Below are 14338 nucleotides of genomic sequence, written 5' to 3'. Positions count from 1 at the left end.
GACATTCTGGCATTTTATGGTTAAAGTATTGTGGTCTTACCCACAAAGCTCATGGGCAACATCATGTAATGTGGAGTTTACAGTGGACAGCACTAAGATGAGTGCCCTAAATCAGAAGGACTTAAAAGACACTGTAGGTAATCTGTATTACATTTTCCTCCCTCCCCCCCCCCCCCATTCAGAGGGGAAATTTCAGTGATCACTGTTGTACCTATTGGAAATACAGGAGAAATAAACTCAACATCCGCCAGTAAAGGGGCAAGTCACTGAAATCTGGATTAGACCTAAGCAGGACTGCTTGACCAAAGAGCTAAGGGACCCAAGTTCCTTATTTAGATACCTATTAGTATGAAGTAAACAACACTTAATACAATGCCAGGTTTGCAGAGTTGTATATTAAAGCGGGTCAGGAAATGCAGGTGTTAAACTTTTTTACTGCAAAGCTACTTTGCGATATTGCTGAGCCTGAATATTTTATAGTACATATTTAACATGGCTCTGTGATACCAGTGTAAATCAAGAGTAACTCCACTAAAGTCAATGGAGATACACACGTGTAAAATCAGTATAAAATGAGAGCCACGCTGGCTGACCTCGTATTTTAACGATATAACGTTAAAGCATCTACATTCATCCAATGTAAAAAATTTTCTTAAAGAAAGGAGATGGGGAAGGAAGAGAGACACGATGGGGGAAAAAAGAGTCGTGACTTCGAATTCACTGCTTCTATTATCTGCCTGAGCATCAGAAGCCAAGAGATCCTTTACACAGAGTATCAAGATGCTTTTTCTTTAAGTCGTCCTGGAGTAGGAAATGGTCCTTTTCCTTCACACTGTCTTTGTGAAAGTAAGGTAGGATCTAATCAATTACTTGTTCTCTATAAGCTCCATAAACACTGGAAAACAGCAATCTACACTTTACTCCTTTTCGTTAAAAAGAGTGTCCAGCATGTAACATAATTCCTGTTACAGGAAAGAAAAGTTAATGCCGAATCTGGAGAAGCCAGGGAAGTATCAAGAGACTTCCAACAGCTGACGGCTGCTCTTGAGGAAAATCCAGCTGCTTCCCTCCAGGCTGTGACCTGTTAAAGCTAGAACAGCAAATTCCCAGCCAGTCTCTAGGCCATCTCTGGAATGATGAAGTGTAAATAAATTAAGTTCTTATCTCGGAAGAGCTTATGAGCATCTCACTCTGTATGTGAATTTTTCATGAAACACATGGGGGGGGGGAATATTTCCAAAAAATCTGCACCTGAAATTAAGCACATTTTCTGCAGTCAGCAGAGAAAGAATGAAAATTTTTAAATACAAAATTAAAAACCTTCCATTTGTTATTACAAGAGCTGTGATTTATTAGTGACCAAAAAAGGCTCTGCAGATCATGGGAGTCTCTGCCCATTAAGGATAATAGTAACTTGGCTGTGCTACTAAGATGCAGCGTAAAATTCCACAGGCTTTTACAGCTGAGACTTATCACTGGTATCTGCAAAAGAGAAAAAAAAAATCGACTGAAAAGTAAATAACACAATAATGCCTAGGAGGCCCCAGATAAGATCAGGGCACTGTAAAACACAGAGTTCCTGCTCTGAAAAGTTTACTATCTAAATAGATAGGAAAAAACAGAAGGTGGGCAAGAAATGGAGGCAGAAAGTGGAAGTGACCCAGCAGGGCAGCGGCAGAAATCAGGAACAGAACCCTGGACTCCCAATCCCACTTCCATGCCCTATCCACTGGACCTCACAATCTGAATTTCATCTTAGAATGGGCAACCTCAGCTCATCTGCCAGTGCTAGGAAACCTCTCATGACTTGATGTGTTAAGCGTATACGGAACAACAACAAAGGCTCTGAGTAAAGAGTCTGCTAGATGGGCTACTGAATGAAAACAAGTATTCAACAAGCAATGTAATAATTTTCCATTCAGCTAGGCCTGCCATCCAAGGCTCTCAAAGCACCAAATACTCAGTCCCACAGATCTTTTATGAGAGAGGCAAGTATTATTATTTTACTGAATGGAAAATTTAGGCACAGGGAAGCCAAGACCCATATTTTCAGCAGTGTCCACTGATCGAGAGGCCTGATTTTCCAACGTGTGCAGCAGCTGTGACGCCCGCTATCTTCAATTTGTAGTTATGAGTGTTCAGCACCTCTGAAAAAAATCTGTCTTGGTATCTCAAAAACAGGTCAGAGAATTTTGGCCTATGTGACTCGTCAAAGTCTAAACAAGAAAGTAGCAAAGGCTGAAAGAAAACCCAGGAGCGTGGATTCCCTTCCCAGCGCTGGAACACACCTGTCCCCATTGTACACATTCACAAAAGCAGCAGAGCACAATAGAAGTAACCCAATACAGGTCCTGCTGCTGAGCGATGGCAAAGTGGGACACGAGAGACTTTCTACTCCCGGGAAGCCATGGAGCTGAGCTCCATGCCAGCTCCCCATAGTCCAGAACAGGGTTTTTTAGGGTGTGTAGCAAAAAGGGGGCTGGGCTTACTTTGCCCCTGTGTCTAGAAACATCTATGTAGCAGGTCCAACCAATCACAGCCTCTGCCTCACATAGGCTGCACAGGTGATCTTGCCTTTTCTTGCCAGAATTATTTTTCCTGCTTGGTTATGTTTAATGAGTGGCCTACATACATGCCTGCACGTGGAGGTTTTATTTCCTTTTCATTTGGAAATGGGGCTTGTGTTTGATTTGCACTGACCCTTCTTCCCAGATCTTTATCAATCTGGCAGCATGCCATGCATTGTGGTTTGGAACACACTCCCTCAGGTAATTATCTGAGGAACATTTACATGGAAATCGATGGTACAACTTTCAGCTGTTGGCTTGGGTTTCAGATTTGGCTGGGACAGAAAGGAGTTTGAAAGGAACACACAGTTTCTGAATGGGGAAAATTAGTTGTTTGGTTGGGGGGGCAACAGTTGTCTCTTTTCTTTCTTGGTGGGACAATCTCAGATCCCTCAAGAGGTCTGGGAATTTTTATCAAATTATTTTGCATCTTCAGCCACTATCATGAAGGACTGGGCATTTTTTCAAAGGGAAATTGCCTACAGCAAAGAGTTGCAAGTGTAGTGCACTTTGGCATGAGAGATCAAGTCATCTGGTAAAAGTATTTGGATCAGTTTGAGAAAGTTAATACGTTCTGCATCAACTATTGTTTTAAAGCGATGCAGTAAAAAGAATCCATTAAACCCAAACATTAAAGGACAAAATTAATAAGGAGGATATCCGCTGATCCACAGTGTTACTGCTGAGCTGGGCCCCCAGTGGATATAACCCATGATCTCTCCTTTGCCATGCTTGGCCTGACTTCAGTCATTGCCCTTGAGAGTCTCCTTCCCCATTCCTAGGCTCCTTCATTCTTGATTCGCAAGGAATGAAAAGTTGGTCTCCACCCTTTCGCTGAGAGACTGGGATGTCGCCAGGGTGATGCCAAGAGATATAAAATTTAAATTTAAATGTTTCCATATTTGTTACCATCTTACCACAGAGCATCACATTCAAACATGACACAGTAACTGAAGAGCACAGTCAAGTTAGAAGTCATAGTGGAGTAAAGAAAATGGTACAGAGACTTACCAAAGTCTTTTATTTTCTTTTTTAAATAATAAGAAGAGACCCTTATGTTTCAAGCAAAACACTAATCACCTGAGGTTAGGAAGAAACTGCCCCCTGGACAGTTTTTTCCATAGGTGTTTACTATGGCTTTTCTTGCACTTTTCTCTGCAGCATTTGGTGCTGGCCACTGTAAGACAGATGCCTCATAAGAACTGCAACCTATTGATTTAGACCAAATTTCTCAACCCCTTCCGGACTAGGCAGGCAGGGGTCTCTGCTAATGAGAGATAAAGGTTTCCACTGAAGTCAGAACATATCATCCAATGGGCATATTTATCACAGGAAAACCTCTAACGATCACTCATGTATGGCAAATTATCCTTACCTCTGGCTGAGAGGATACATGACTCATTCTAGTTTTTAAAATAAAGAGTGCTACCTCGTTCTACAGTTACGTTCTAAACATGGGCAGCAGGTGAACCGACCCTTGGGGGAGGTACCACCCCTCCACCTTCCCTTGTGCCCTGCCTCCCCCAATGGAGCCCAGAGCACCCCCACAGCAGCCGCTGGCCCCCCCGCAGGCGGGCGGTGCATGGGCGGGGCCACGCTGGGCTGTTTGGGGAGGCTCAGCCTCCCTCAGCCTACGATACCCGCTGCCCATGGTTCCGAAGCACTGCAACCTACAACGCTTCGCAGTTTTCATCCATAGATTTACACCTTACCAGAGTGAACAAGCATCATTGACATCATCATTTTACAGAGGAAGAAACGGAGACAGAAGGAAGTTGAAAGTCTGGTTTTCAGCATTGCTAAGCACCCACAACTCTGAGGGAAGTTTGTGAGAACTGTGGCTGCTCAGCCACCCTGGACAAAGCAGGCTGCTTACGAAGAATCACACAGCAGGTCAGTGACAGAGCAAGGAATAGAACCCAGATCTCTTAACCCTCAGCCTTCTGCCCTACCTACAGTACAGGCCATGCCTCCTCCATGATAATGCAATGTTTCGGGGTATTATACTCTTGTGCATCTGGACAGATAGAGATACAAGAGAATAACCATTGATCTATGATGCAGGGAGACACTGCATCATACACCTTTCACCTGAGCACCACTGATGTAGGGAAAGGTCTCCAAGGCCATTGTAGCAAATGGATCTCCAAATGTAACTATTCACAGCTCCGACCCTCAACCACCTGGCTGATCCAAGTTTCATTTTTCACAGAGTGTTTGTTGAAATAGGAACCACCACCACCCCCCCCCCACCTCTGCACACACATCACTACCTCGCTTTTTTGGTTTACAATCACGTGACAAGCTCAGGGCATGTCTGGACATATACAAGACAATATAAGCGTATTGGTTTATAAGAGAAGTCTTCAGATCATAGGTGAATAGATTTATAATGGGTCTCCTGGTGACTAAATATTTTCCAGGCTCTTTGCTACTCCAGTGTAAGGTTTTCCATGTCCCTCTAAGGGGAATGGGTTTAGAACAGCTGCAGCCTCCCTTACAACCATTGTCCAGCCAGCATTTACATCATCAGATCAGGCCTCTATCTCCCCACCCCAGAAACGGCTCTCACCAACAACAGAAACCCTTCTCCAACTACAGCATGAGTGAAATTTAGCTACTCACTAAAGCCAATTAAAGAGTGCAGAGCCAGAGCAGAGAGACAGGCCTGAATGTGCTGAGCAGGCTAATCTAAATTCCTTCTGGCTAGCATATGGGGACAAGCAAAAACCCCTGTCTGAGCAAGTGACATTCAGTTACTTACTGCCTTCTAGTTAGGCTACTGACCTGTTCTTAATAATGCACAAGACACAGCTCTCAGGTAGAGCCTACATTGCAAAATCTCACCTTATGCTTCTCTGCAGGTCTTTGGAGGCTGACGGGGGGGGAGGATGGGTGTCCAGTCTGCACTAGTCCCAAGGAAACACCATCAGTCCGGAGCTTCCTGTCAACCACTGGCCCCTCTCTGGAATGTGTTTAATTTAAAAGAGTAAAACAGAAAAAGAGAGGGCGGGAGACAAGAATAAAGATTCCAAGCCTGAGCTTTACAGGGAGTGGGAAGAGGGAATTAATAACTTTAGGATTTGGGTTTTGTGAATGAGGATAATGATAACACGCTCGACTTTATTTAGAAATTGGCAAGCAAGATCTAACTGGTAATGGGGGGAGAATGCAAACCAGCCAAACCATTCTGCTTAGCCAGACCCAATTCTGAACCTTATTAGGACTCAATCAAGGCATACAACAGTCTTTCTCCCCTAACACTTCCCTACCTTCCAGAGACAGCTGCAATTTCAGTTTTGTCCCATGGGGCAGGTTGGGAAGGGGGCGGGGGGAAACGCTACTCAAGTTCCACCCACAATCCTAGAGGAGCAGGATGCTTCTGCTAAAAATGACCAACAATTAAACGGTTAGTTAATCATTTTTACTTCAAATATTGTGATTACGCTCAGAATTAACAGCAGTACATTGAGATAAATACAGGTAATTCGTGCCATTTTTAGGACCAATTGCCAAACCCTTCTGTCTAAAGAGGATCTAAGAAGAGTTGGGAGTAATAGTCACCCACTTTTCATCCAGTAGATTGGGATACAATGAGAAAGAAATGCTGCCCTTTAAAGACTGAGTGCCACTTCACCACGGACAAAAACAGCTTCCAGGATTACAGGATGATTTAGCTGGGCGTTGGTCCTGCTTTGAGCAGGGGGTTGGACTAGATGACCTCCTAAGGTCCCTTCCAACCCTGGTATTCCATGATTCTGTGATCACCTCAACTGTTCCATCAACCACAGCATCATGGTTCTACAGCAATTATTCCAAAATCTGCAGCCTACCATAGCACTATGGGCAGATAAAAATAATAAGAGAAGCACAAGAGAGACAGTACAATGCCTATGGCTGCTGACCACGTGAGCCAGACTAGGCAGCACACCACAACTCAATCTACTGGTCCAAGACACTATATATTCGTGCGTAACGGGCGTATAAGCAGTCTTCTCAGGTCTGCCACAGACACGGCTGCAGGGTTTGGCATTATGCAGCACAATTGCAGCACAGAGCAGCTTTCCTTCTCCCGCGCCTCCCCTCCCACTCGGTGCTTGAAGCAAACATTGCAGGCTGAATCTAGTGTAGACAGTTTTACTTGCACCACTTCCAAACAGTATTACACCAGTATTTTTTTTTTTAATTTAGCCTTATTATAATGGAATCTTCTGTCTGAAATTGACAGGCGCTCTCTCTCTGTGGAGCGTGTGTCTGGAAATTCTTCTTGAACTGTGGGAATTCTCAGGTGGATGATTTCTTTCATTAAGGAGAGCGGATGCTCTTTGACTAATATACTTCCTATTAAAAACTCATGTCACTTGAAAATGATGGCATTGTCTGAAGGGCTACTCGGTGGTTGTCAGGCTCTCTGTTCCCTTTCCCATAGCTGGAATTCACATTGATGCCTCAGAAAGGTACAACAATGGTTTACATTTAAGAACTAGATCGTACAAAATACTGGAGAATACACTGGAGAGAGTACATTCTGCATGGACGACTGGTGAGATAAGCAAGACACAGAGGTCTTTTTCACCTGTACTTTCTAGTCTTCTGTGTGAGAAGAGGGAAGCTAAAATGCAAAGGCACCAAATGTTTCCAAGGCTTTGTCTACTGGGGACAGAGCGGAACCAGTGTAGGAATCAAACCGCATTTCAATATTGCTCTTTAACCAGCGTTGGCTTGAATTTAGGATAGGCATTTCCATGGAAACCATCCCTATAGTATTCTGAGCATCTCACAAACATAATCCCTCACAATGCCCCTGTGAAGGAGCAGTATATTATCCCCATTTTATGAACAGGAAGATTCAAGGCAGAATTACCTTAACTGACTTGACCAAGGTCACACAGAGCCTATAGCAGAGCCAAGGCTCAAGTCTACCCAGATCTGCTGACGCCTACTCCGGTGCTTTAACCACAAGACCCTTCTTTTTGATGTGTGTATGTTGTTTAGCCCACTTAAAAAAGAAAAGAACTCAGTGCTTGTGAAAAGAGCCAGGCTGACAGCTTCGGAGATGGGAGTCCTCATGTGCCCAACCAGCCAACACAGCATGGAGAGTGGTAATGCATGAGTCCTCTGCATGGCCACTGCACCTCAGCCTTGACCTCTAAAACTGTCAGGAGTGCTGCTGAGTGTGTATCTTTTGAAGAAATGGTTGCAAGGAATCCACACGCAGCTACAGTAAACAAGCTAATGTTTTCCCATTAGACTTTTATCATAGTTTCCCTATTCCATGGGGTAGGGAAGACAGACTGAGGAATAAAGTAAAGAGAACCTGGAAAGTCTCTCTGTAATAGAAGGAGTCTGTCTTGGCTGCTTTATCTAGGCTATAACATTTGCGAAAGATATGGCCTGATTGCCAAGTGGCAACATGACAAATTCCCAATCTAGACACCTTGTGGAAGCTGCAAGTGCAGCTATTCTGGTCAGATGGGCTTAAAGACCATAAGGGACTGGGACCATAGCCAACTCTGAACATTGCAATATATCTCCTGATCCAGTTAGACAAGTGCTTCCTAGACAGCAGATGACCCCTGGAACTCACTTCTTAGGCCATACAGAAAATTATCCAGGTTTACAAATTGTGACAGGGTTGGGCCAGATGGCTATAGGAGAGTGACAGAATGCAGATATATTAGCCCCAGGCTAAGGAGGTCCCTTTTCCCTGGGTAAGGTAACAGGGAAGGTTCCAGAACAATCAGGAACCTTCTGGAGACAATTAAGACAGGCTAATTAGAACACCTGCAGCCAATCAAGAAGCTGCTAGAATCAATTAAGGCAGGCTAATCAGGGCACCTGGGTTTTAAAAAGGAGCTCACTTCAGTTTGTGGTGTGCGTGTGAGGAGCTGAGAGCAAGAGGAACTAGGTGCTGAGAGTGAGAACGTGGACTGTTGGAGGACTGAGGTGTACAAGCATTATCAGACACCAGGAGGAAGGTCCTATGGTGAGGATAAAGAAGGCGTTGGGAGGGGGCCATGGGGAAGTAGCCCAGGGAGTTGTAGCTGTCACACAGCTGTTCCAAAAGGCACTCTAGACAGCTGCATTCCACAGGGCCCTGGGCTGGAACCCGGAATAGAGGGTGGGCCCGGGTTCCCCCCAAATCCTCCCAACTCCTGGTCAGACACAGGAGGAGTCGACCTGGACTGTGTGTTCAGAAAAATGGCCAAGCTGAGGGCTGCCGTGAAGCTCCCAGGCAAGCAAATCCGCCAATAAGCGCAAGACCCACCAAGGTAGAGCAGGAACTTTGTCACAAAATATATATGGGCGTCATATGAAGATTCAAATGGAGGGAGGTGGTAGTTTTGTTTTGAAGCAGCCAGGACATAGTCTCCATAAAGAGCCTGGTACATGGCTGAGGAATCAATCTGGTTGATGAGCAAATCTGAAAATACTTTTGTTAGAGAGCACAGATAGAAATGAACTAGCACCCAAGTCAGTGGGAGTGCACAGAGATTGCAACATCATGCCCTTGGGATGGCCACTCACGGATTCTCCTCACCAAGGTGAGAGTTACCACTTGGACAAGTCATTCATGAAGTGGGTATTAGTAGTTTGCTCATGACCAGGCTAAAATACATGAAGGAGGAGAAGAAAAATCACCATGATAGAGAAATTGAGGCAATCCATTAAGGAAAACATGGTGTAAGGGTATAAAACTTCCTCGGCGTGTCACAAAAGTGGATGCCTTTTCCCTGGTCTAGACTCTCCTTGAACCAACTTGTCTTTTGTAGGCCAAAGATCATTCTGGTTTTGTTTAACATCTCACTCTTCCCTCCAAGTCAGTAGTGAACAAATGCTCAATATGCGGTCTACGGTTTTTGCAAGGGTAGTGTTTCCATATTTCTGGTAAGCAATAGTTTTAAGGCCTTCAGCATTTGTGGTCAGTAAAGATCCCATAGTGATGTTTGCAGAAGTAACAACAACAAACAATAATACTTTGCATTTCTAGATTGCCTTCCACCTAAGCATGGGACAAACATCACTGAATTAATCCACAACTCTCCTGCAAAGTAGTTCAGTATTTTCATTCCAGTTTCAGAAATGGGAAACCAAAGCACTGAGTGACTTGCTCAAAGGTGAGACAGACAGACAGACAGACAGACTGTGGCAGGATTAAGTGTGTACACGACTCAGATCTCCCAACTCCCATGCCTATACTTTAGCCACAAGGCCACTCTCTTCATCATGACCATGTCCTACCCAAATTCCAACTGTAATAATTAATGTTATACTGATTTACAGAAAACCTTCACCTTGTAGTTTCTACCATCCTTAAAAACCATTTTTTGAGTGTTGCTAACAGTATGGCTGCCGTGTTCCACTTGAGGTGACGGTTTTTCAATAGCGATTGATCCCTTCTGGGGATCAGACTTAGGAATAGGCGAGGGTTCGACATACAAAACAAACGTAGTATGTTAGTATGTGCATGCCTAGATTTGCCCGTGCAGTTACCACAACTGCATATGCAATCCATGATCATTAGACGCCATAACGGAGGTTCACAATTACAGGTGCACCTCACATTATCACTTTATAAAACTGCGGTTCTAAACATGAATTTGCAAAGCACATAGGGAACTTTCCAGATGAAAGACACCGTATAAGTCTATAGTATACATTGATTGTTTGCATTGCTAAAGTTATTTGTAGTAATGCCACAATCAAATGTGCTATACATTCAGGTGTGCATGAAATGTGGTTATTATGGACAAGCCTTTCAAAGACATCAGCAATTTTAATGGTTTTTGGATGACTTCATGACCTAACAACACCCCATTTCCTAAGCAGAAAGAGAGAGAGAACCACAACGCAACAGAGAAGGTGCGGATGTTTGGTCAAGGGAAAACGTGTTACAATTTGCTCCAGTTAAGGGATTACCAGTCTTCCAGGAAAGCCATTTGGGAATTCCAGAGAATTTTGCTGTAACAGAAAGCAGGGATACTGTTTCAGTTGCAGTTAGGATGACGGAGAATACTAGGGAGATGAGACCTACATATGTTTTGTCTTTAAAGGTTCAGTAACTTCAGCCGTTTTTCTTCGGCTGGGTTTTTAGTTTCATGCTGTTCAGTTTAAATTATTGTTTGGAGATATATGTTATCCCTTCCCCTCATCCAAAACAAAAAATCATAAATGTAATGAGATAGTCCAGCACGGTCAGGCATGAAGAGGCTTCTTATTCTGAAAGATGACACCAAACATAACTTGTAAAGTCTCCTTGTTCCTGAGCAAGTTGTAAATTTACTCTCCTATCAACATTTCACTGGGAAAGAATTCTGTTTAACAAGCTTCCAGGCGAGAGGTCAAGTTCTAAGGGCCGAATGGCTTAATAGATTAGTCAGGGATTCCTCTGACTCGAAGAGAAGATACGGATTTATTTTTTAATGCTCTCTCACCCACAGTCTGTGGTTTCCAGATAAGCAGCTATCAAAAACGAAAGGGAGTTGTATGTAGTGAAGATGCACCCTGGAAAAAGTTCAGTACTGGAGAGCAGCTTCATCCCAGTGGGTTTGGACGGTGAAATCTAATGCAATATTGACACAAACTACTGCACCATGGGAAAATATCCCTGTGGACTGGCTCAGCTGGTGAGCACTTTTAAACTGAGAGTCCAGGGTTCAAAGTTCCTTAGGCTTCTTTGAAAATCCCAGCTGTAGCATGAAATTCCCCCGGCTTCTCCCGCAAAAAGGTCACAGGTATTAGCCACGCCTCTCTCTTAACAGAAGTGAGATCTTGTATCAAATGAAAGCAAGGTTTCCCAGTGCCATTATGAGGTCACTTATTACAATATATCTTTATAACAGCTGGCTGAATTTTTTTTGAATTTATAAATTTGTTGATGAAAGAAGGGGACAGATTTCTCACCTAGCTCTGTTAGTTGCACATATTTAAGTTTCATTTGTCAACACAAATGCTACTGCAAGTCTGAGCTTGTTACACAAGCTCAAAACACAAAAAACATTCAAAATAAATAAGGGACCCACCAAGTACTATAGATTACCACCATATGATGAGATATCGTTTTTCCCCCAAATACAGAACAAATATTTATTGAACACTTCTGCCTTTTCTGCATTACTGTGGATCATTCAACCATTTCCATCTAGTAATGAATCTGTGTGCTGCCATGCAGGAGTTCGAAGCACTCTCGAAGTGGACACAGGACTCTTGCATCTCTAATTAAAAACATTGGCATTGCTGAGAATCGCTAACACTCCCTTTTTTCTTGAGTGAGGTTCATAACCCCTGCGTGGGATGCCAGCCTGACTCCCTCAGCCCAGGAAGGAAAAAGCCAGGTTCAAAGTCTGTTCAGGCCCTTCCTTCAGGGCACGGTTTTATTCTTCACATATAAAACTCAAAGCAAAACCAAAATAAAGCTATTTCCCTGAACAAAGTGGGCAGCACAGACCCAGCGGCCTTTCCCCTTGTATCTCTCTCCCTTCCCTCTAGGGCCTGGGACAGAAGCCCATCTAGTTCCCACAGCTCCCCTTTTCAACTGAGTCACTGGCTGGCTTTTATAATCACTTAACCAGTTTCAGCTGCTAGCTGATCAGTCACAAGTGAGGCTGAGCCCCTCTCTCCTTAAAGGGCCAGCCACCCTGTGATGCATAAATCAACACTCCTCTGTTAAATCAAAAGATTACTTTGGTTTCTGTTTTTAGGAGAGATTGTTCACGTGCGCCTACTTAATAGAACTAGTGTCTGCAGACATAAAATAAAGAGGACTAGAAAGAACAGTGTCAATGAAAATTCAGCACAGTCTATCACCCCAATCTTATATCTGCAGATATGACCTCACAATCGTGCTTGCTTGGCTGTTGCCTCTGGCTCTGAAGGGTGAAGAGAGACAGCTAAAAAAGGGGAGAAAGAAAAACTCCCCCCCTCAAAAAAAAGAACAAATAGGAAAACAAAATACTGAGGAAAAAATGCACAAAGCAAATTAGAAAGAGCATATTGCATTTGTTGTTCTTTCCTAGGGTTCACTGACTTCAGAGTTTCCTGTATGTAGGCTGAGAAATAACATAACTCTTGTAATTTATATTAGTCACTCAGTCTAAGCCTCTGTTCTCAGCTTGTCTACTTTAAAACCGCTTTGCAGTATGTACCACGAGTAAACTCTGCGTGAGTAGTGGGCACAGAGAGAGAGAGAGATTATGTGTTTTGGGCTGAGTCACCAGGATATTTAAATAACTTAGTAAGTACAAACACAAGTAATTCTAGTTTAGCCATAAAAATTACACCATATGGAAATATACCGAGAATGAAAATTGGTATCTAAGACTTTAAAGCAAGCCACAAGCCCAAAGGTATATTTAAAAAAAAAAAAGCCCTTAACTTTTTTCAATAAACTTTACTGCTAACCACAGGGGAATGTTAAACTCAAGCAACTTGCATGATAGATATTTTATACTGAGATCCTGAAACCTCTGAGAAGTGTGAACTTTCCCATGCATCTCTAGGTATTGGGGAGTGCCCCTGCTGCCACCCCTGACTCTCAGGTTTGGGAGTGGAAGTGGAGAGGACCCTCCTGTTGCCACTCCTGAGAGGAGGTGGGCTCTTGTTGTCATTCCTTAGGACAGCCCGTGTATGTCTGGGTGGGGAGGGAGCCCTTTCCACCATCACTGCTAGTGGGAAGTGGAAGTGGACAATGGAGTGTGGGGGGGAGGGCTCTGTTTTGAGGTGTTCCAAGGACCCCAGATTGCCTTAATCCAGCCCTGCTAAAAATCACTGAAGCTGTAACCAAGATGAATGAATGGTTGATGTACGGTGCAGACATTCTTAAGCGAGCAATTTGCAACAGTCCACAGACCCATCTGCATTCACTTTAATGCCTACCCTCATCCAAAACTATTTATATATTGCGGGATTCTTAACCTCAGTGGCTTTGCATTTCCCCATATCATTCAGCCACTTAATGGTGCTGATGAAACAGACCACTCACTTCATGATGCCATCGTCAAAGGCTGCAGAATGTACAAAGCCACTGGTAGTTAAGAAAAATACCAGACATGATGGGCATGCTCCAGCCAAAGTCCCCCCTCATGCTGTTCACAGACCAAGAGACAAATTCATATAAGAATGGAGCACACACACAAACATGCAATGAGATTAACCAAGCAAAGAACTTTGCAACAGCTTTTTACTGATGTCTGCTTGAAGCTTTGTTATTCTTATTACCATTGTTACATGCAAAGCAGAACATCCAGCCTAGAGGCAGAGGAAGGAAAGAATGTTTATCTAGTTATCATGTTTCCAACAGAAATATAGTGTTGGGCCATAAATGGAAGTAATGTTTTAATCCCCTCTTCTTTCCTCCTCAACAGAACCATTATTTTAAAGCAGATGTTCATATCTTGGACCCTGGCTTCCAGAGCCAGCCAAACCTCCAGTGTCTGATACACTTTGTCTCATAGCCTATCCCAGTCTTATTCATATTCCAAATGTGAGGCATGCAGGAAAGATTGGGGAAGAGACATCCCCAAAACCAAGTTAGCCAGAGTTATCGTTTCACCGTATAGTGCAGCAAAGAGCAAAATTTAACATATTGGGAATACAGTCAAGGAAAGGCATGTTCAAGAGATCACAGAAAACAAAAACAAAAAAAAATAGAGATGAAACAGACCTAGCTGAATCCTTCTGCCAGTACCATATTTTCCTCAAGTATTTTATCCATTTGAATTTTAGTTCACTTTTAATTTGAAGATCCTAAATAGGACAGTGGCAGCCAGAGG

At 43.4% G+C, this 14338-nt stretch overlaps 1 protein-coding gene and 1 long non-coding RNA gene across 4 annotated transcripts in view; both read right to left on the bottom strand.

Moving 5' to 3' along the window:
* The window catches only part of COL26A1 (collagen type XXVI alpha 1 chain), a 218325-nt gene that overhangs the window by 92437 nt on the left and 111550 nt on the right, over positions 1 to 14338 (bottom strand). The window lies entirely within an intron of this gene.
* LOC142069476 (uncharacterized) lies at positions 1327 to 5604 on the bottom strand. Its single transcript, XR_012665323.1, has 2 exons — positions 5415 to 5604; positions 1327 to 1482 (listed from the first exon to the last, which is right to left on the bottom strand). It is a non-coding gene; the product is annotated as an uncharacterized LOC142069476 (long non-coding RNA).

This window comes from Caretta caretta, chromosome 17, assembly GCF_965140235.1.
Source record: "Caretta caretta isolate rCarCar2 chromosome 17, rCarCar1.hap1, whole genome shotgun sequence".
Taxonomy (NCBI): domain Eukaryota; kingdom Metazoa; phylum Chordata; order Testudines; family Cheloniidae; genus Caretta; species Caretta caretta.
Note: the sequence above shows the minus strand (reverse complement) of the source record. Positions and strands in the feature narration are given on the sequence as shown.